The sequence below is a fragment of the Colias croceus genome, chromosome 19 (genome assembly GCF_905220415.1).
Source record: "Colias croceus chromosome 19, ilColCroc2.1".
NCBI lineage: Eukaryota > Metazoa > Arthropoda > Insecta > Lepidoptera > Pieridae > Colias > Colias croceus.
The window spans coordinates 5997934-6021436 of NC_059555.1; the positions used below are offsets into that span (position 1 = coordinate 5997934).

At 32.2% G+C, this 23503-nt stretch overlaps 1 long non-coding RNA gene across 1 annotated transcript; it reads right to left on the reverse strand.

Moving 5' to 3' along the window:
• Positions 1-22397: 22397 nt before the first annotated feature.
• On the reverse strand, positions 22398-22958 carry LOC123700219. Its single transcript, XR_006752601.1, has 2 exons — positions 22663-22958; positions 22398-22551 (listed from the first exon to the last, which is right to left on the reverse strand). It is a non-coding gene; the product is annotated as an uncharacterized LOC123700219 (long non-coding RNA).
• Between the last annotated feature and the right edge of the window lie 545 nt (positions 22959-23503).

Below are 23503 nucleotides of genomic sequence, written 5' to 3' on the forward strand. Positions count from 1 at the left end.
AAACCAATCATGTGCAATTCCCCTCACACCTACATTCTCTAGCTTTGATAAGAGGATAGGAATGGAGACAGTATCAAAAGCCTTTTGTAAATCGAGGAACACTCCTATACATTTGAACCCATTATCAAGATAGTGAACAATTTTTGAAGTCAACGAGAGAATAGCATCTTCGGTTGACATTCGTTCTCTAAAGCCAAACTGATTACTATTAAGTATGTTATTTTTCTCGAGATACTTTACTAATCTTTTTTTAGCTAATTTTTCTAAGATCTTTGATAAATTTGAAAGTAAAGAAATGGGTCTATAATTGGTTGGGTTACTTTTGTCTCCACTTTTATGTATTGGACTGACAATAGCCTTTTTAAACGCTGAAGGAAAAACCCCACTTTCAAAACTGAGATTGCACAGAAATGCAATTGGCTCGACAAGAAAATTAACAAATTTTATCAAAAGATTTGCGGAAATGTTATCCCAGCCTGGAGCGCTATGTGGTTTTAAGCTAAGTATGACATTTCTGACTTCTACCAGATCCGTAGGAAGAAGAGACATAGAATTAAGCGGTGAGTTGTTTTTTTTACAACGAGCAGCGAGATCACTTTGCGTGGTATTCATTTTTTGCAATGTTAAATTTGCCAGCGTACCACCAACCGAGGTAAAGTATGAATTTACATTATTGAGTGACATAACTGGATCATCACATGACTGTAGAAGTTCGTTTGTAGGATTTTTACGTTTACTTAAATTACACACATCTTTAATAACCTGCCATGTCTTTCTCATATTTCCCTTACTTTTAATAAGTTTATCTTTATAGTATTCCCTTTTCAGTGTTTTAATTATGTTATTGCAGACATTTCTATATTTAATGTATTTATCCCTAAGGTATTCATTCTCTGGTGACTTTTTAACCTTTATATGTAACTTATTTCTCTTCCTTATACATTTGACTACCCCTCTTGTGATCCAAGGTTTTAAAGGTTGATACTTTCGCTTTTCTGTTTTTGTTAGAGTATTACAGCTTATTAAAGACAATAGTTTATCTTTAAACAAATTAGCAGCGACATTTGCATCACAAGTTTCATACAAGTCTTGCCATGATTCTTCTAAAAAAGATTTTTCCAAACCTATATAGTCAATAACCGATTTTTTAGTAGTAGACTGACCTCCACAGTGGTTTTTGACATTTGCACCAGAAATATAAAGTAAAATGGGAGAATGATCAGTGATTACTTGTTCAAAGACAAGCGTTTTCCATACATTAGAGCACTTTATCATGAAGTGATCGAGGCATGATGATAACCTCGTCGGGATGGTAATCCCTTGAATGAGTCCATGCATGGCAAGCAGGTCTAGATAATTTTGCACAGTTTGTGAATGGATTGATAATGTATCTATATTTATGTCACCCGTAAAAATAACATTTCTGGAAGAGACTGTTTTTAGAGTATTGTCAAGTGATTCTAAATAGATTGATGTATTGCGAAAGGACGGAGGTCGATATGAGCATATTAATGTATAATCAGGTTCAATGTTGATGACAAGACAATTCCCTTCCAAAAATAAGGGTTCATAGGCACGAGATTTGATTTCTTGACGGATATACACAACCACTCCATCATTTTGATTCAGAATATTTTTCGACCAAAACACCTGATAGTTGTCCAAATTAGGGGGTGGATTATCTATACTTGTCCAACATTCTGTGAGAACAAACACGTCTATGGAGAGTTGAAGACTAGATACAAATGCCAAAAATAAATCAAAGTTACAATTAATACTCCGGATGTTGACAGTCAAAACCGAAAGCGCATGATTACAACTGATATCTGAGTTGAGAAGATATTGAGATTCATTTATGTCACTAACTAGAAAGCATTGTACGTTATTAGAATTATCTATTTCTGTTGTAATATAATTATTATCCATAATTTAGGTGAAAAATACATAATAATATAGTGCAGGTTAAAACGGTAGAGATGTTTATCAACGGCTGGAAGAACATTAGGCGTAGGTATGCAATATATTTAACAATTAACAATATTATAAGGGGGATACTGATATGAGAGATTGTTTTTATAAATTTTATGATATGCATTATTTCAGTGAGTATTGAACTTTTCGTGGGGTGTGAGTAGTGTGTAGTAAGATAACATGAAGTGATGTATGCGCTTATGATGCACTTTCTTAAAATAAAAGCTATAAAGATTAATACAATGTTAACGAATTGATACTTAGGTAACAAACTATAAAAATTACATAAATGAGAGAAATTTAAGACTAGTCACTTTGATTTGAGGTTAGCCATATCATTTTCGTTATTGATCTTTACAAGTGGTGAACCTTCGCCTTTCCTTAAATAGATCTTTCCTCGAGACGTCCAACAGTATCTGTAGCCATTGTTCTTAGCATATTCTCTGGCCAAGAAAAATAATTTCTTGGTATGAAAAGTTAAAGATTCCGATATAAAAATAGGTTTAGTGGGACCATCTATTTTCAGATTCGTAGTACTATATTTGCATGTTGCGTATTTTTTGTTATATGTTTTTACAGAGCTTACAATTTTATCTCTGAGTGTTACGCTGGTGAACTCCGCAACAATTGGTTGAATCGCATCCTTATTATTTGTGTTAATACGGTACACATCGCGAATGTCCGTCACGTGGACGGGCACATTGAGTGAACTTCCAACTTTAGATATAATATCGATTAGATCCTCCTTAGATTCTGCGGATTTTTTGGGCAAGTTGCGTACTTCGATGCTTGAGCTGCGGGTATATCGTTCTAGTTGTTCTAGACGGCTTTCCAAAGATTGTATGTATTTACGATCTATAGCTTTCTCTCGTTCCAGCGCACCAATTTTAGCAATCAGTTCATCATACTTTTTCCCAAGAAAATCAATCGAAGAGGCTATTTCTTTATTTTGCTCTGTATGACTATTAATCCCAGACTTAATTTCAGACAGAAGAGCGCAAAATTTTTGTTCCTGCTCGTTTTTAAGTATGGAAAACATATCCATGATTTCAGATCGAGAAATCTCATCCTCCGTATCTCTCTTACGTTTACGCATTGTAATATTTGGATCGCTAGCAGTTTGATCTTTTGACATCATAGGCACCGTAAGCTTAGCAGCTGCAATATTCAAATTCGAGTCGGATTTACAGTGAGAGAGAGTTTGCGTAGTGAGAGAGGTGATAGAAGATTTTGGAGGGCTGTGACTCAAAGGCATCTTCAGCACTTAGTACAAGGATGGTTGGTAAGTAAGAACAAAAAAAGACAACCAGATAGTAGGCCAAAAATTTGTTGGCGGCTCTCTGACTAGTAATAATAATATTCAATTCAAAAACTTGTAGGCGGCTCTCTGACTAGTAATAATAATATTCAATTCAAAAACTTGTTGGCGGCTCTCTGACTAGTAATAATAATATTCAATTCAATTAATTATTATTCTTCATACTCAGCATACAGAAGGCAAACCAACACATCCAATATGTATCAGGAATTCAGCGCGTGGAGGAGTAAGTATTGCGCCTTTATTATTTTAAGTAGTTTGTATAGTCGTCGTAAAGCGTTAACAAACAAGGTTTCCGTGTACCAGGCGAACATAAATCACAAGCGGTCGCGGTGGATCTTACGCTTTGTGTACGTGTGCGTATGCGTGCGTACTCACCGGTGCGGTGCCACACAGCTGATTCCAAGCGATAGATTGTAACACTTCGCAATTTATGCGTTCCTATTACTTTAACTTTTAAATTATGAATTAAATTATATTTTAAAATTATAATAAAACAAGTACGGTTCAACTAAATGCGTCTGCTTAGTGCAGTGGTCCGAGGGAGAATAAAATCTATATAATAATATTATATTGTAAATATTTTTATATTCCTTTCCAAACTGTACATTTCCTAGCTAACTGTGTAGAAAAAAGCGAAGCAATATCGTACTAAATAAAAAATATAAAAATTTTAATTTACTTCATGGCAAGATCATCCGGTTCGGTTTCCATCGATTCCAGCTATCTCCGGGATTTATTTACCGATATTCATACTGACTCAGCAGATTGCTAATAAAAGACTTGATAGACGGTCAACTGAAGTCTTCATTTATAAACTTAGGTAATATTATTATATTGAAAAATTGTATTATAATGGAAAATTAAATTATAATGTACATCCATTCTATACTTTTATCTTGCGTTTTTACATTCTCGTATTCGTTATCAAAACTATATTTTGCTTGCTATTTTATGCCATATAATTTCACCTCAAAATACATGCTGAAAAGTGTTTTTAATTAATGATCTATAGCGTTCATTATATTGTGGAAAGAGTCAAAAATAGCCCATACACAAGTGGTTATATTTTTATTCTAATAAGATCCCAGGCAGAGAAAACTATTTCATGCATTTTTAATTTCTGTAAAATGCACTACAGAGACGACAGAGCAAGGCTCATTCTTAAACCATTCTATTATTTATGAGGTCATATTATTTGAGATTTACCTTGTTATTTGAGACTATTTTTACAAAGTAGTAATCAAAACGTAAAACTTGCATGCATTTTAATTGAGAATAGAATATAAAGATATCTAATACAATAAAGTTTTTAACCATTATTTCACAGATTCAACATACATAATATACCCATCAACACATAAAAGAAAACCTACTTAACTAGAAAATATTACAACGTTTCTTCAAATAGTATTTTAATAGTTAAATTAATTTCGATCATACACACATACACAATAAAGCACCAGTAAAACAAGTTTAACCAAAGTTTTATTGAAGTTAAAACAATAACACACATTATTTAATCCACCAAAGGAAGGGTGTTTTTCATACTATATACAACATGAAACCTTGCCCTCACTTATCTACATAAAACATAAACGTAAAGGAATTACAATTGTTTACATTTGCTACTTATGACAAAACTGTTGAGATAAGACAGAACTAATTAAGTTGCGGACAACCCTCCACAAAGCTCATTAAAGTTACATTCTTGTGCTTAATTTCGAAACAAGATTTAATAGGACCCCTTAACTTAGCTCATCGGATAAAACAAGTTTTAAAATAATGTTGTTAAGTAAGGACTTAAAATGTTAAATGTAAGCACATTTCTGCACAGCATTGTGAACAACTTCCAAAATATACAAAACGGGATCACATTGTTCGATTTATGGCTTAAGAATATGAGAATTAGGTATAATAGTTTTTTTTAAGGTAAAAAGAATTCACAAGAATACAAAAGTAAAGAAATAAAAAATATGGACAAAAACACTTTGTGACTGTGGCATAAAATCAAATAAAAACAATCATAATTCTACCAACAAAAATAAAAGGAAAGAATTAAGGTACGGGTAAAATTGTTTATAAACACACCAGAAGTAATATTAATCACCAGCAAATGACTTGAAGTTGTTGAAATTTACAAATGGAAATCCAACCTTTAACATAAAATCAAAGAGCTGCAAAGTATAAACAAGCGAAAGTTCAACGTAATTAATAACTGAAGCTAACACCGAGTTACAAATGTTCAGCCATAATCCATCTCCACAATAAATCTTAAAGTTCGCATAATAAATTTTCAAAACAACTTAGTCACGATAAGAATACACTGAGAAGGAAATAAATGGGAAGGTAATCTGGTTGTAAAATGTTTTCAGCAGGCGGGCATTTCATTCACACAGAACGATCTCGGTTGGTATAGAGGGGCCGAGGAAAATGATAGTAAAGCATGATTCACGCTACACCGTGCTAGGGACGGGATGTGCGGGAGCCGGGAAATAAATGAAACAATATCTACATTTCAACACCGTGCCCATTCCAAGCTCAGTCCCTGCACGGCCGAGCACACTTCACTTCATACAAAAAATATACAATATGGGTTGATCGGTAGCGACACATCAACACAGACGCGAAGCATCGAGTAGCAATTTCTTGGCGAGGCTGCTCGCTATACGCTCAATGAGTAACTTTGTGTTTTAATACGAACCAGGTAAGGTAGCTATATCATACGGTGTGTTTAATGCTTGCCCTTCGACCTTCGTATAGAATTATTTGTTTTCCTTAGAAGCCTTCTTATATAGAGTAAACATTAGGTAAGGTCCGGGTACATTTGAAGGACCTGTCCTTCAGGTTGTTGTTACACTTATTGAAATACTATTCTCGTAATACTATGGAATTGCTTTTTGCAAGACTTTTTTCTGTATAATAAATATTACTTCTTATAAATGTAGGTATAAATAGAGAAGACAATTCAAAAAAAATACTATAGTTCAGAAATGAAAAGCGTGTGCTTAAAAATAAGTTTTTCCTCAAGTCTCAAGTAGTTGTGACATGACAGACATAACATAAAATTATCTTATTATTTATATTTTAACACCTTGTTTACCATGTTTGTAAGAAGAAGAATTAAGTATGAATTATTCCAACCTTAGGACCAGACAACTAGAAACGTATTTTCTATTTTATTCAAAACTAAAACTGCTTACAAACCTAACTGTAAACCTAAACTCGAGGCAAAGTCTGAAATCCTTTTAAATATTTAAATGTAGCCAGTTTTAATAGGATTATATTATATCATAGAGGTGCCCTAATTAAGTCGGCGTATTCATGTTTCAGAATTTATGTTTTCGATGCGTCCATTATTATATTCAATATGCTTTGGAATATCGTAATTTGATATTCTCTTCGAAAAGGTATTTTATACTTTGAAATTTTGTAAAATTATTGCCTCTTTTCGGGAACTCTATTATTGTTTTATATATTTCATCATGTTACAAAACAGACAATACGTATATTTAATGAATTCGTTCATTGTGTTTTAATTTAATTTATTGTAATGTTACGCATAAGCGTATTGGAGTTACGTACGCATAAACCGATGTTGTCGATTAATCTGTTCGTCGTCGTTCGTTATATTTTATTTTTATTAAGATACTAACACTGAAAGAATTATCAAATCGGACCAGTAGTTCCCGTGATTAGCGCGTTCAAACAAACAAACTCTTCAGCTTTATGATATTAGTATAGATTTTGCATTGGCTTTACGAAATATGAAACTCATGAAAATTAATCAAACCAATCTAAACCACAACCATATACGATATATTTTACAAATGACAATATCAAATGTACCAAACAGATCCATTTGAAAGTTACCTTGTTTGTTATAATTAAATGAAGGAGATTTTATATGAGTCATGATGGCCGACATACTGCCAGATTACTCCCAAAGGAGAGATGCGTTTGGAAATGTAATTGTGAAATATTCATCATTTCGGCGCCATTTTGATGTACTGTGGCCCTTTTTGACGATCAAATATGTATGCTTTATAAAAAGACGCGGGAATGTGAAGTTATAAACTTGTACAACACTTGTTGGATAAAGACTGATTTTGAAATAAAATGCTATGAGCAAGATTAATAATAAGTATGACGTAATAACTAAACAACTGTTATTCTACCGAATATGAACTACTAACTAATAAATACTATACAATTTGCACTGATAAGTAATAAAATATTTCTACTTGTACTAACATTAGATAGCTTATTTACAGTTTTCAAGTTATATCAATAATTATCAATTCAAATTCCCCAATTTAAATCCAATAGACTTGTCCGTATCATTTTAATTTTCCTTTTAAGCAACAAACAAATCTTCATATAACTCGAAATTTCCATCATTAATTATATTATTTCGATAAAAATATTAAACATAAGTGAAATTATAATAAATTAAAAATTAAGCACGATTTAAAAATATTCTCTGAGCAGATATTTCGGCCCGGGACGAAAGTAAAACAGGATTCAGCTGGTGGCTTGTGGTAAAGGACTCATATGAATTATGCTGCCAAAGAATTTGTATGGAAATTCATTACGTATGAAGTATTTAGTGAGGTTGACCGACGTTTTACATTTCAATGTGGACTTTTCTACGTGAATATGTATGATAAAAATTTAATAATGTAGGAATACTTGGTTAATTTTTAAACACGAAATAATATAAAACCAAGTGAATCAAAAATAATAGCATTAGCAGGGCCTTTCATTTTGATATGTACGTATGTATTTATTCTAAAAGATTAAACGCAATAAGAAAACTATCAGCGTTTATAGTATCTATATGTACCTATCCATAGATATTACCATGCTTCGAATACACTGAATACTTTTATATTAACCAACATATAAAATGGTGCACTTTCTTTATCCCGTTTGATCCTTGAACGCAAAGAAAAGTTTATGCGAAGTAACTGCAACTAGTCACAAACAACCAGAGATAAAGCGAGCGTCCGAGCGAATAAGAAAAATATATGAGTTTGAAAAACCGCAATCGATGTGTCACAACCTCTTTATCGTGAAGTCGATTCAGTATGTATCAATGACGTCATTGTTTTCATATAAATCTACGACGTCATAATAACATTTTTGTTTCAGACTTCATCGAAACCCCTGCGAAACGGTCTGATCGATTTTTATGAAAAAGGTATGAAAATAGAACGTACGTTATACATGTATTTTTAAATGGTAGATATAATTAGAAATAGAAACCATTTTTGAACTAGGATGTCTACGGAAGATACATCTACAGAAGCGCATCTGAGGATATTATTCCTAATCAATTAAATACAAATGGTCTTATAAGACTGTCTGTTGCTCAATTGCGTATGGTTAAAGGCTTCTAAAGCGATTGCAATTAACAGCGGCTAAATAAACAATCCATAAACAAGAACCGTTATGAATAAATGATAATATTTTAAAGATAGTATGTTACATAAATGTAAAATTGATTAGAGCACTCGGTCCCTGTAATCCACGTGAATTATTAAAGTTTCTAAGTTCCTAATGGGACTTGAAGACCAAAACATTAGGGTCCTTTGGAATTAGTCGTGTTTGTGAATATCACATGTGGTACCAAAACTTGAATATGTTATGTGATAGTGTGTACTTGGAAATATATTTTCATGAAACTTCAGTACCTAATGGAAAGTCATGTCCTTCGTTGTGGTGAATGGGAAAATGTTATCGCAATATTTAATAATAGTAGCGGAAATAAAAGTGACTGTTACTGAGAGGAGCTCATTTTCTTGAATAAATTATAGAGTTTATGGTCATTTTAAAAGTAATCATGCTATGATAAATGAAAAATAGTGACTTGTCATCTGTTAAGGTATTTTCAGAGCAGAAACAAGACAACAATATAGGTACACACAATGCTTAGGTACAATATGACAGAAATAAATATAAAAAAGACGTGTGGCACTCGGGGACTGCCGCGGCAAAGCTATTGCATAGCATGCCTTCAAGCCACACCTCCGTGCCCGTCGGAGTGGGGAGCGTGAGGTTTTTCGTTACGCAATTTCTGGATTCGGTCCCCGCGCTCAAGGCCCGCGATAGAAGCTATGCAATAGCTTAAAAGCATCTATTATAATTTTCAAATCTTATTTACACATTCTCATCAAAAATCTTCTGCCTCTACATTCTGTCATTGAGACAGTTCATCCATAAAATGTACTGTAAACATGTGCAATGCAATCTCTTCTACTATTCACTATTAAACATTAAGTGGTTTCGCAGTTCTTAGCAATTCATAACAATTTGTATCTTCCCTGAGCTTTAAATACGGGCAAGCGTATAATAATGCACCATTATACCCAGATTATTCAAGTATAATTTAAACTCGCATACAGGAAAGAAAAAGATAGTAATTACTCATGTTCTAGAAAGATTTTTTATCGTGTCAGTATGTCATTACATTTCTTCATCAGATAGACCTAAACTATGTATTCACCGACTTCAAAAAAGATTTTCAATTCGACTCTATTTTTTAAAGTTTGTTACCTCATTACTTTTATCTGAGTGAATCGATTTTGATTATTCTGTTTTTATTTGAATAGTAGTTTTAATTGGTTTCATCTAAATTTTGTTAAGTTCTTAGAATAAGAATTTATAATTTAATATTATAAGTTATATGTTGGTGAAGAAAAACATCGTTTGGAAATCAGCACGTGAAACAGATGACAAGTGACATGTGCAAACACGCACTTGGCCATTTTGGTGGATTACAGCCTAAACAATCAGACGAGCCCTTTGCCCAGCAGAAACCAAAATAAGCTTAAACACCGTTGTGAAATGAATATGTGAAAAATAACATTCGAATTATAATTCCCTTATTTTATCCTAAATGCATAACAAATTTAAAAATTAGCGAACTCAAACAATATGTTGAGAAGTATTTAAATAGCTAAACAAAATAATCTCTGAATAATATCCACAGCATAAACCATGTCCAACTTTCTGTTGAACTATTAAAACTTGGGCGAGCCGCGTTGTTTCGCAATAAAGTCGTGTTTCGATCAACAATTTTAAATAGCCGGTATACAAGTAATAAACAATGCCAACAATTGTTCCTTAAACCACGTGGATACAAAAACTGTGTCAAAAATTACATAAATAGAAAATGGCCACAGATAGAAAATGCAAAACAAATTTTAATATAATATAAATCAAATCATAAATAGAACAGAAGACAAAACAATTTCATGATTTGATTTAATATATAACCCATGTTATCTTATATATCTTCTAACTATATATATTCTTCTTGCCAACTTCGATTGATATTTGTTGAGTTGTAACAAGAATTTAAAAACAATAAATTGTGTTCGCGTCACACTTTTAAAATTAAAAAAAAATATATAAACTAGCTTACCGCCCGCGACTTCGCCCGCTTTCTCTAAAACGATTTGAGATTAAACTATCCTATCTCTCAAGTTGGATCGAACTGCACATGGTGTGCGAATTTTATTATAATCGGTTAAGTGGTTTAGGTGTCCATTGAGGAGAAGCATTGTGACACGAGATTTATATATATTAAGATGTAATAAATAATAATCAGCCCACACAAATAAAAACGGCATGTAAATGATTGTTTCAAAAACAACTTGCAATGATAGCGATGGTGCGCGGGAAATTCATAAGCGATTAAAAACTCAGCCATTTTCATACAAAATCTGCCATTTTGATCGATTTGCGTTCAGTAGTAAAAAATGCATCCGAAGTTTTATAGACTGACATTAATATCGTTTTTCAATACGTTGATAAACGGATCAGTAACTACTGCTCGAGTAAGGTGAACGTAATATAGTTAAATTTTTAACATTATGCTAACAATACTGAAAGATGGAGGAACAATGATAAACATAGATGTTATTATTAAGATAGCATCTAAAAAGTCTGAATAAAAATAAATTATCTGAAGCTTGAACGTAGTAATAATAAATATGCAACTTATCCACTCGATAAATATTAGCATTTAGCATATCGAATCAATATCCATGAAATTTTATGAAGATCCGCCAAACCATTATTTCAAAAAGATTTACAAACACCACCAGAATTTGACACTAGAATATCCCGTGTTACGATCTTAATTCTAGGAATTCTTCCAACTACTCGTTATTATAGGTATATCGGATATTATAAATGATTGATTTTGTATCGAGGTTTGTATTTATATGACATTCGATTACTGATCGTCATGGAATACGCATCAGATCACAGCAGATGCCTGTCTCTGACGTAAGACAGATTAGCTCGTACTGGTTGTAATATAATATAATATATGCAACGAGACTATAGCCTATAGGGCATAGGCTATAGGAACATAGGCCAGATTATAACTAATCTTGCTTCAGAGTTTGATATAGATACTTTTGTTAGTTAAAGGAACTTGCATTTCATTGTACTGTGAGTATCTAAATATAACAAATAATATACCTACTGATGACAAAATGAGCGTGTGTGCCGAGCACACGTGTCAGAAGAGAAACTTCTTTGGCAAGATTCAAAGATACCAAAATTGTCGCCAAGACGTGACGGTATTGCCATAAAACGACCTTAAAATTTTACTCCCAACGTGCCTAAAGGAGTTACACGATTTCAGTAACAAACGATCGAGATATCTACAAAATTAGAGGTTATCATATTGATTAATTTAAAATAACAAGTACCATAGAACCGTAAAAGTCAGCAAACAAAAATACTTTCTCAAAAGTAAAATAGAAAGACGATACCTTTATAAGCAAATAATATTCCATAAGAAAAATTAGGCCTCGAATTTACATTTCGTGTCACGGTTAAAAGTATTGAGAAAAATCGCCCACGCTTGAATTCTGAAGACGGATAATCTTGAAAAGGACATTTAAATTTGATCTAGGTACATCAAACGGGTCTTAATTTGAGGAAAAAACCCCGTAAATCCATCTCATCTGATTACAGGGCGGTTAGGCAGAAAAAGGAATCTTTTTTTCATCAATAAATCTCAGTTTATGTAACATTTGAACCCTTTTGGTTAACATAAACGAAAGGATTATTTACCGCCGAAATGTATTGCGTTTGAATTGATATATTTCTTTGCTGACTTTTCATCTTAAATGTATGAAGGAATTTTATACTACCTTTCACTAACGGGATAATCTGTTTCTATACAAGCGTGTTTTTGGTTACCTGATTAAAATTACAAACGCTTTTTGTCTGTAAATTACGACTTACGTATAAAATATATATGCTTTAGTTATAAGATTATTAATATAACAACAATAGTTAATATATGAAAGTACTCTGTTTTCTAATATCCTTTCAATGTTCTGAATATTTTTGGAATGTTGTTTCACGTGATACCTATTCAATGTTTGATATTGTAGTTAAAATTTCATAAATTAATATGCATGTTATTTTATTGTTTGATACCAAGGTACAAGATAATATAGGCTTTCCCATTTTAACACAACGGAATAATGTATAAGAATCTTGACATTCCAAATAAAGTAAATGAAAATAATATGTAACATTTAAAACACGTACACATAAAATATCTTTCCTCTTTCCTTAATGGAATTTTGGCGTGATAAATTGTATGTCATTTGACGAAGGCATAATAGATACGTCTGTGAAATATTGCAATAAACTTTTCCTTTTGGAAATATGATCGTTCATTACACTTCCAATTTGTTATTTTTAGTCTATTAAACAGAGTTCAAATTACAACATTATAAATGAGATTTATTGTTACAGAGCTGACCAGCTCGATATTTGAAATAATAATATACTAGATACTAAAACCTGCGTTATTATAAACAGCCCATTTCTTGTATGCTAGTTATTAATAAGCATGCGAGAAATGTATTGGTACCATAAGTTAGCAGGTACAATACAATTATCTTTAAGGAAATATTTATTGTCTTAAAATAATGAGGTTGTTAAAGATTAACCTAAAACTAAACAATTTTTAACATGCTCTACATCTCCGATAGCACACAAAGAGGACACCAAAACTTTGAGAAGACTTACCTTCCTTCTTAGATTTTTAACACTTCTAATTTCTATAACCTAGAAAATAATACAAAATAAGGGAATTTGCTGAAACGCTGTCAGCATTACAGCATTCAATGCATAGACGAATGCGACGAGCGAAATATGTGCCAACTCTTATATGACTATCATACTCAACTGAGCACAATGTAAAATCTTATAATCTTTAAAATGTATTTTCCTTTTATTTAAAATGACTCGACGTACCCAAAAAAGATACGTATCTTTTTTATAGTGTACTAAATCACTCGGTATGTACAAAAACCAACAGATATTGAGGCGAGCGATACAAAAAACGATCGAATTTTTTGAGTGGTGAAACCGCGGTTATAGTTTTTCATGTTTGTGTTTACAGTTATGTAGAGACTGTTGGTATGTACGTTTTGGTATTGGACAAATAAAGAGTATTACTATATCTCTACCGGAAGATACATAATTGCGTAGTGGTATTGGTAGTGGTATGGAATTTCTGTCTATTTGTCTTGCGTAGTTTGTCGTAAAAAAGCAACATCTATTTGGCAGTCCAAAAGAACTCCCAGGGTCGTAATATTATATACCTACTGCTAGCGGTCCGCCCCGGCTTCGCCCGTGGTACATATTTATTATTTCGCAATAAAAGGTAGCCTATGTTTTTTCTCAGGGTCTAAAGATTGTCTGTGCCAAATTTCATCAAAATTGATCCAGTAGTTTATGAGCCTATTCATTACAATCAAACAAAAAAACAAACAAACAAAGTGTTGCTCTTAATAATATTATATTAGTGTAGATTATACTGATAGGATTTTACCATACAGTCAATTTATAATATTGAAGAAAATTAAACTTCAAATGAAAAAGCCGAGCTCACTCAAACTGCAATCGAAACGTATACCCATCAGACGTAATGCCTTGTGCTGGTTCTAGAAAAACGGAATCTCGCCACGGATATTGACTTGCTCCGAGCTTTTTAATTAAATGCCCAATCCTATGTCTCAGTCGAGGTAAATTATCTTAAATCCTCTTCACATGGAAGTAGCGGAAAAAAGAGGTAACGCTCTGTTTAAAATAAAACTTCAGGGAAAATGTGGTTTATTGCTGTCTTATTGGAATTAGTTTCTTATGCTGATCGTAATTGAGCTTTAAATTATATGGTTTTAATTTTTACTTTTGTTTTCGCTTACTTTTGTAGATACAAGCGTAATACTATTAGCGTAATTTTAAATATCATACTAAAATAAGTACCTATCGTTTTTCATTTTTATGATAGGATTTATGAGGAAAATAAAGATCTGCAATTCAGTTATTACAATACATCTCAAACTTAACAAAGTTATGAAGAGTGTAAAAAAATATGTTCTACGAAAATGATTACTTATAAGTGAGCGAATAAAGATTTAAGAATAAAAAAACTAACAGACTGAGCACATAATCTTCTAGATAACTAGAAAAGCACACAAACTACAGTATTATCTAGTTAAAATGTCCAAAGAGTATGTGCAGTCGTAAACCGGGATCGTAAATCGGCAATAGTTCAGCACTTGACTCCGTTTAGATTTTTGTTGTTCCCTTTATATAAACTTTAATAGCACACCAAAAGTCGATCAGACATAAAATAGGAAAGTAAATAAAACTCCGGTCAAGTTTCAATTCAATCAGAAGTAGAGCAATCAGAGGCATTTCAATTCATAAAATTGCCAATTTGTGTGCTTCAAAAAAAGTTTTGCTTATTCGTGTCTTTGAAATATTATACTGGGGATATGGAGTATTTTCGTAGATAGAAATGGTTTATGAAAGTTGGAGTGTACAGACGTGACACGGCGATGGTAACTTATTGAGGAATTGTGAAAACACGCAAACAGTAAAACTTTAACTAAGATTTATTACAGTAGGTAACCACTAAGTGACAGTTTAACCAATGTTAATCTAATTTTGACTATAATATCAATAGCTTCTAGCTTTCTGTTTACGTAATCCAAACCAATTATGCATTCACGTCAGTATGTCGAAACATACAAAGAGCTAACCTGAAATGATCGGCTCATATTACTAAATACATTATATGGAGCATCTACATACATCCATGTTGAATACCGAGCTCCATTTTAATTCCCCTTTACGCTAAATAACATATATTACGCCAGTGCACACTGCGAGATTCAAATAGCTTGGGATGTTGCCAAAATAAAGCTTAAATTACGAAATTCACAAACGTTACGCATGCAAAGCTGCGAGGTTAGGCTAGTACACAATAATGTCTAAATTCTGCCAATTTATAACCTCGCTAGGAGACGTGCGACGGCTTTGTTTGTAAAATATGATCCTTGGATAAAGCTTATGTAACTCTACCACACCTTACCTGTTTTCTCTGCTTCTTAAAAGAACAAACAAATTTTTTTCATAGAATATGGTAATTACTTAACTATTATGAATTTAAGACAAAAATTATTTTTATTTCACTCGATAAGAAGATTTTAAACGCTCGCTGTTAGCTCTGAAGACTGACTCAATTACAAACACCATCACTAAAATTGCACAAAAATATTAAGTATATTATTCTTTTAAATATGTGAATAACTCGTGTATAATTTCATTAAAAACACGCAATACAACCTACAAAAGTGTAAGCGACTTCTTGCATAACGTAACGTACGTTTCCATATAAAAGAGAATATCCTATCTTCCAGCGTAATCTAAATAAAACCGACTTGAATAAAAGCGACTACAATTTCAAATCTGTGTAAATAATACACTTCTCTTCTTAATTTATAAAGTATGTAATTATATATTCAACGTTTACTTTAACAAATGAAGCGACTTCATAAAGATCAGTAGTACCTCCAAGCAAGTCACAATAAAATAACTGAAAAAGCGCTTTAACAAGACGAAATAAGCTATCAATTCCATAAAGTGGAACAGCCTACATAAATATGTACCACGAAGACGCAATCTGTTTCTTAACAATAAAATATAGCCGAATGCTTTACGCCTCACTTTTGTATTGGCGATAGAAAACGCCCTGTTTGAATTTATAAAACGGTGAACTGCTCTTTGTTTATTCGGCAGCGTAGTTTAGGTAAATATTCAATTTAAATTCGCAGCAAACATTGAATTTGAATAATAAATAACGGTATTTAAAAAACAAACTAATTGCCGAGCGATCAAACAAAGTCCCATCCAAATGTGAATACAATAAATTATTGCTGCATTGTAAACTTATTTATTTTGTCACTAGCAATGTTTATAAAACAAAACTATAATACAATTATTAGTAGTTGATATTTTAAAGACTGGTGGTTGTTAATTTTGTTTAGGAAGATTAAATCGTTTTGTATCATTGTAATATCATCAAATGAACAAAAAGGAAATAAGCGAGACAAAAGATGAAATAATATTTTGATTTCACTTAAGTTGGTTGAAACATATTTGTATAAGAATATAATTGTAAGCTTTGAATGAACTCTGAAATATCAACGAGCTTTAATTTTATTTACAACAAATCATGATTTCATAGATAAAACATATTTTAATTATTTATCCTCTATACGAACATTGTTCCACAAAAATATTTAAAATAATGATTAAAAAGAAAAATAACAACAAAACAAAATTTTTTGTACTGTATGTACATGATAAGTATGGAACAACATTAATCAATATGGATGGAAATTGTAATATAATAATAAATAGATTGTAATATAAAAACAACCTTGACTAAGTACAGTTAATTTTAACAAAATCGGTCGACATATGAGTTGTTATAAACGCAAGTGTGAAAGAAATCTCAATACATCGGTAACAAATAACGAAAACACGGCAATGGCGTCACCATTTTCCAGATTGTACGTTTATACCAAGAAGCATTTGTTTCATTGATCTTTACTCCTAGGCTAGGGAATAATTTCAGTTTTGTAATCTTCATTCTTAATGCGTATACTTTATTAAATTTTGTTTTAAAATACCTTTCTAATTACTAATCATAACATTCTAATCGTAACATGTTATTTGCGATATATAAGTAGGTGAGTGGTTTACGTGCGTATTTCTAAACTTAAGTAAGTATAGAGACGGATAAATAACGTACGTTACAGACACACAGATGAAGTAGGTAAGCCGGCCGGTAAGGCGAATTCATCTAAACAACAGACAAAAAACCTACTGGAATCGTCTCTCTGTTATAATACGAACCAGCAATCGCAATACAAACTACAGAAAGACTTCTGAACTTTGTATTTAATATGCTCGAAAATTTATATTAAAAATGCAAACTTCTCCATAAACAGAGCTTACAGCGGTGCCAAATGAATGCGCCGACTTCCTCGACAATAAAGTTAATGAAATATCTTTAAAATAGCTCCCAGCGTCGCTCCTTTTTAATTAGATGTACTAAATAAAATTACTCAGGAGTAAGTGTTCGCGTACTGTTGAATTTCTTAGGAAGTTTGCGAATATTATTAGTGTAAGCATTAATTAAATAGATCGCTTGTTTAAATGAGAAGAATTAAGTAACGACGTCGGGGGCAAATAGAGAAAGTACTCTCAAACAAATTAACATCCTAGTAAGTATGTACCTTATATTAAATGCGTTTACTATCAGTCCAATTCATTCACTCTTTTAAATACTAAAAAGCAATTTCTTAATAAGAATATAAGGAAAAGGAAACAAAAATACTTTTAAACGCGCGGAACCAATTCACGTAGGCGATTCACATTCTAACTCCTCTTTAAATACGTTACTTTTCCATCATAAAGAAACATTATAAAAGCTATTCAAATAACCTTTGCTTGGAAATGAAAAGTAAATAGATATTCTTTAACATAAGGTTGTACTTTTGAAGTTCTTACGAATAAAAAGTATATCACATGTCACAGACTCGAGAACCGAGGTTTTATTAACATAATATGAAAGGATGAATTAATCTTAGCCAGAAGTTTAACGTGTTTTTTAAAGTTTTATCATTTACGTAAAGGTGGACTTGTCTCACTATTGCAGGTAAAGCGATAGTTACGAAATTAGTAATGTAAATCGTAGTATACCTAGATATGTATCTATTTCAATGAAACCTATCCAATTAATTAGTTATAGAAAGCTCATTATGACTGGTATGTTTCTTTTAATTTTTTTATATTGCTATTTTAATAATATCACCTATTCAACATTAAAATAAACTCAAGCAAGTAAATTTAGCATTTTATATAATGTGTCATTCATTTCCTTCATTTCCTATCTACTGTTAAGGTAATCTGATAAACAAATTAAGCATTTCAACTTAACAATAGGAAATCATTTGAATATCTATTATTTACATATGTGTTCCCCGACGAGTACAATATGGGGGTCTTCAAGCGAAGAGTGAACCGGTACCTACTAGGGAAGCGCGTACCATCTTCGACCGCATCTTAGCTTTCCATCAGGCGAGATTGTGCAGGTCAAGCGCTTCCCTATCTAGAGTAAAAAAAAATATAAAAAAATCTTCTACACACAAGTCTTTTACATCGGGTCTTTATTTATATCATGTAACATCCGAATAGTCTAACATTTTATTCGCTACAGTCGAGGAATCTGGTAAATCGCTCACTCACGACACTTGTTCTAAACTTACGTTGTAAAAATGTACATACAGAAGGAATACATTTCTGCGCCACTGCATTCACTCGTAGTACGAAATAGACCATGCAAACGTGATATAGTGAATTTCACAGGGAACCTAACGATCACTGAGCATCTCATTGTAACGCAAATACATTCAAAGAATACGAGCTTTGTGAGACATAATATACTATGCTGGTATTTTCTTAACTGCGGGTGATGTATGTTCGTTGCAAATTTAGAAAGATATTGTAATAAAAAAATACGGATAAGGTTTCTTCTTCTTCCTTGTTACGATTCTTTATATAATTATTTAAATTTTACCTATTTAAAAAGTTTACAGTAGTTTTCAGCGGCTTCGCCTGCGTTTTAAAAGAAAAACCTACATAATTCCCGGTCCTGTGGTCAATTCGGGATAAAACGTATCCTATGTGTTAATCCAAGTCACCCTCTATGTGTGTGTCAAATTTTAAGAAAATCGGTTAAGCAGTTTCTGCGTGAAGGTTGGAAAGTTGAATAAAAACTTTCGCATTTATAATATAAGTAGAATAAAACCAAAATGTTAAAAGCTAAAAAACAAAACTCAAAGCTACCATTTCCTTGACAGGGGCTAAAATAATTTGTTCATCACAGGACATAATTAAATCAAATTAACTAAGCGCCAACGCAACTTTAGAAAACAATACTGGAGTGAAGCGTTTTGTTTAAAATTATCTCGAAATTTCCACCAAATAAAGTAAAGGACGACTCGTTAGTCGACGGATATTTTTAATTATACGGAAGTGAGATGGAAAGCGGTGCGCAAAATGAACCCAAGTTTTTTAAAACCATCACTAGAAATTTGAATCCGTGATTTCATCTTGGAAACCTTTTAAACACGCTCCGTTCTAGTCTGAGGTTATTAGAAACAAACTCATTATTTTATTCTCTGGAATTTTTATGAACTTATTTTCTAAAATAATTGAAATTTGTATGTTCTAACGTCAAAAGCCAGCGTGCCTGAAATAGAAATCTTTTGCACGGAGTTTAATAACATTTGGATTTTATTTTGAACTTACTATTTCTACCTCAGTCTGGAAGATGTTGTTTTCCTTACTTCTTTGTGCACAATACAATATGTAAATCCCTAAACTAATCCCTTTATGAGTGTCAGCAAATTACAGTGTGTCGTTGGAAGAACGTGTCGCATGGTAGAATTGTAGAAATTGATGAAACTATCTTTTTGTTTTAATAACTAACACTTGAGTCGTCACTGGTTTACAAGGTGGTAGGATAGAAGAACTCTTTAATTATATATTTAGAATGTGTTTCAGTATTAGAGAGGGCATGAATTATAATACTGTAAGATCTATCAGTATTGCATAATTTACATTCAACCACCTACATTTCATTTAATTATGATCATGCACATAATTTATTATATAAATATATATATAAGCTGTATTCTTTTTATTTTTAAACTCACCTTCACAAATACCTTCATTATATGAAAAGCCAAATTATTTATGCAAAGTCATAGACGGGTTCTCTTCAAGAATATATTTTTACCATACTGAGAAAAATCTCGTAAACACTGGCCCAAATATGAAAATTTATTTAAGACCCTCGACATACTAACTAGGCGTGCTTGAATTTTTATACTAACATAATTTATACGGAACAAAATTTTAATAACTTTTCTCATAAAACATGCCTATTTTCACAGCTACTATTCGATACCGACCTTGGACTGACTTTTATTAATTTAATACAAATTTCATTTTAATAACTATTTCATTTTAAACGGATTGGATCAAATATTTTCCGCACGTACCGTTTCGCGTGGGTTATTAATATTGCTTTATTTCATACTTGGTTTCCGCCCGCGGCTTCGCCCGCGCAGTCAAAGAAAAACCCGCATAGTTCCCGTTCCCGTGGGATTTCCGGGATTGCGTCGTTTCCCCGGGATAAAAAGTAGCCTATGTCCTTTCTCGGGTATCAAAATATCTCCATACCAAATTTCATGAAAATTGGTTCAGTAGTTTAGGCATGATTGAGTAACAGACAGACAGACTGAGTTACTTTCTAATTTATAATATTAGTATGGATGATGATGATTCATACTTATAACCAATCTCAACAGTCAATATCAGCAGCTCCTAAGTAATCAGTCCCATTTTTCAAAATGGACAAAGTTATCTCGGATTCAAGGGATTTGTTACGAGCTCCTGAAGAATTGCTCTAGTTTTTATAGAAGACTCATCATCGTTTAGTAATATGCATTAAATTTGGAAGAGCGATATATTTTAAGCATTTTTACAGGAACACAACTTTTCTCTGTTTATTTAAAAAGCCCTCTTTTGAACCGACGCACAGATACCAAGTATCAAAAACCATATTTCATACGAAGGCTTGGCTTAAACCCAGGGAATATCGCATGCGCGAAATATGTCCTATGGGTTGCTACAAGCTTCTGTAATTCGAACATTTTGTATTTAAATACATGCATTTACGTATAATCTTAGAAAGTATGCGCTTTGAATATTCCTTGTAAGAGATTTTTATTAGAAAAATACATAATTTTTTTCAACAGAATACTTGGAGAATACAAATTGTAGCAGTATAACATGATGTGCAAGCAAAGCCGGATGCAGAAGCATAGGTAGTTCATAATTTAAAGGAAAATTCTATACAATCCTGAAAGTACACATTATTCCGTCCAATTGCTTTACGACATGCTTCGAAGATTCAATTAACTTTTAAATTAGAAGCTCGCCAATGGACCTAGAATTTATAGAGCAATATCGATATTCAAATAGCGAAACTAACGATAGATCAAACTGAAAATCCGCGTAGTTCTAGTATATTTAGTATCGGGTAGTTCTTGTATATCAGTTCTCAAGTAAACATTAACAGCCTTACTTATAAAAACTGACTGATCTGTTGCTTAAACACCTCTCAGTTAAACAACTCTCAACTCCTTAAACAATGATTAAAATAATCTTACTTATAAACCTCTCTCAGCAGTCTCTCAACTAAGTAACGTCAATATATTTTTTTCTAGTAACATTATCGAAATAAAACCCGCTATTCACGAAAAACTTGACTAAAAATGTACTTTTTGACAAATATGAATGGTAGACTTTATTTTGTATGACATTTAACTGCGAATAAACTTTCAAAATATAATTATGTCATTTCTTTGTTATTTAATTTATTATTTAGCAATTGTTGTACAGCTGTGATTTATGTAAAATTATGTTTAATGTTTATCATATTTGTACAGTGAAAAATCAAATAACTGAAAATGAGCATCAATTATTATTAATCCTCCTTGCAAAAAAGCAGGGAAGAACTTATGAAGCAACAACAAGAGTTGCATGAAATTACAATCCAACAGGAAAGGGAGACTCATGAAAAAAGGCTCCAAATACTTACTTTGGAAGAGGAATATTATAAGAAAACAATAATAAATTTACAAATATATGAAAATATTTATTTAATTATAAAAATAAGTTTCAATATGGCTGTGTTGATGTTTTCCCTTGTTTTTCGCATTCATCTTCTTATTCTTCTACATTATTAGGGACAGTTGGATTTGTTAATTGATTTTCAATGCCTGTAGGATCTAGAAAGAAACAAAAAAAAAAGAATTAAAATATGGATAGGTAGCATTTATGTATTGGCATTATTAAATATACTTTGTTTGCATATGAAAGTATTTTGCGTAAATACCTACCTTGATTTAAAATAGACTCATTAATTATTATTAGTATTGTTAAATTGTGCAAAACTGCACCAGCAATAATCGTGATCTTGATCACGTGGAGGAATCCTCACAACGTTTCATTGAGAATGCGGAATCTTTGTTTCCACACCCCGAAGCAACGCTCGACAGTTATAGTAACTTATAGTTATTATTCCTCGTTCGCATGTGACTCAGATCGTATATGCTTCCCAAAACTACGACAGGAATTCTTCTTCTTTCAGGTCCAGAGGATTCACGCTCTGTTTATAAACTTTTTTTTGACGCTTACGAATTCTCAAATCACGAAGCACCTGCACATCATTCGTAAAATCCTTGCTCAAACTATCAATATCCATTTTACCACAGTTATTTTACTGCGAAGTGAATAAAAACACAAATAATATACTCTTGGCAACTACAAAACGTCCAAATGTTTGACAATATATCCGCCATGATGTCTCTCAAATAGATTTAAAACAGGGTCGGACGTTTCTTAAATTTTGACATTATTTTACTGTTACTTAAACACCTCTCAACACTGAATTGGGTTTATAAGTGAAAAAAACGTTGATCAACAGCTAAGAGGGGCTCTTAAATTTGAGAGACGTTTATAAGTAAAGCTGAACATGTGTATCTCGGTACAAACGTAAAGGCGTCCCTAGACGGTAATGCAAGCATGACATGCGTTTACGTGTGCTATTGTCATGTTGCTCAAGCAAAATTTTTAAATCATGCATTTTTATATCATTCGCATGCATTTTTATATTTTCGCATACAGCCGGAGTATAGCTCCACCAATCAGCTACCAGCACGTAGTCATGTTATTCATTTC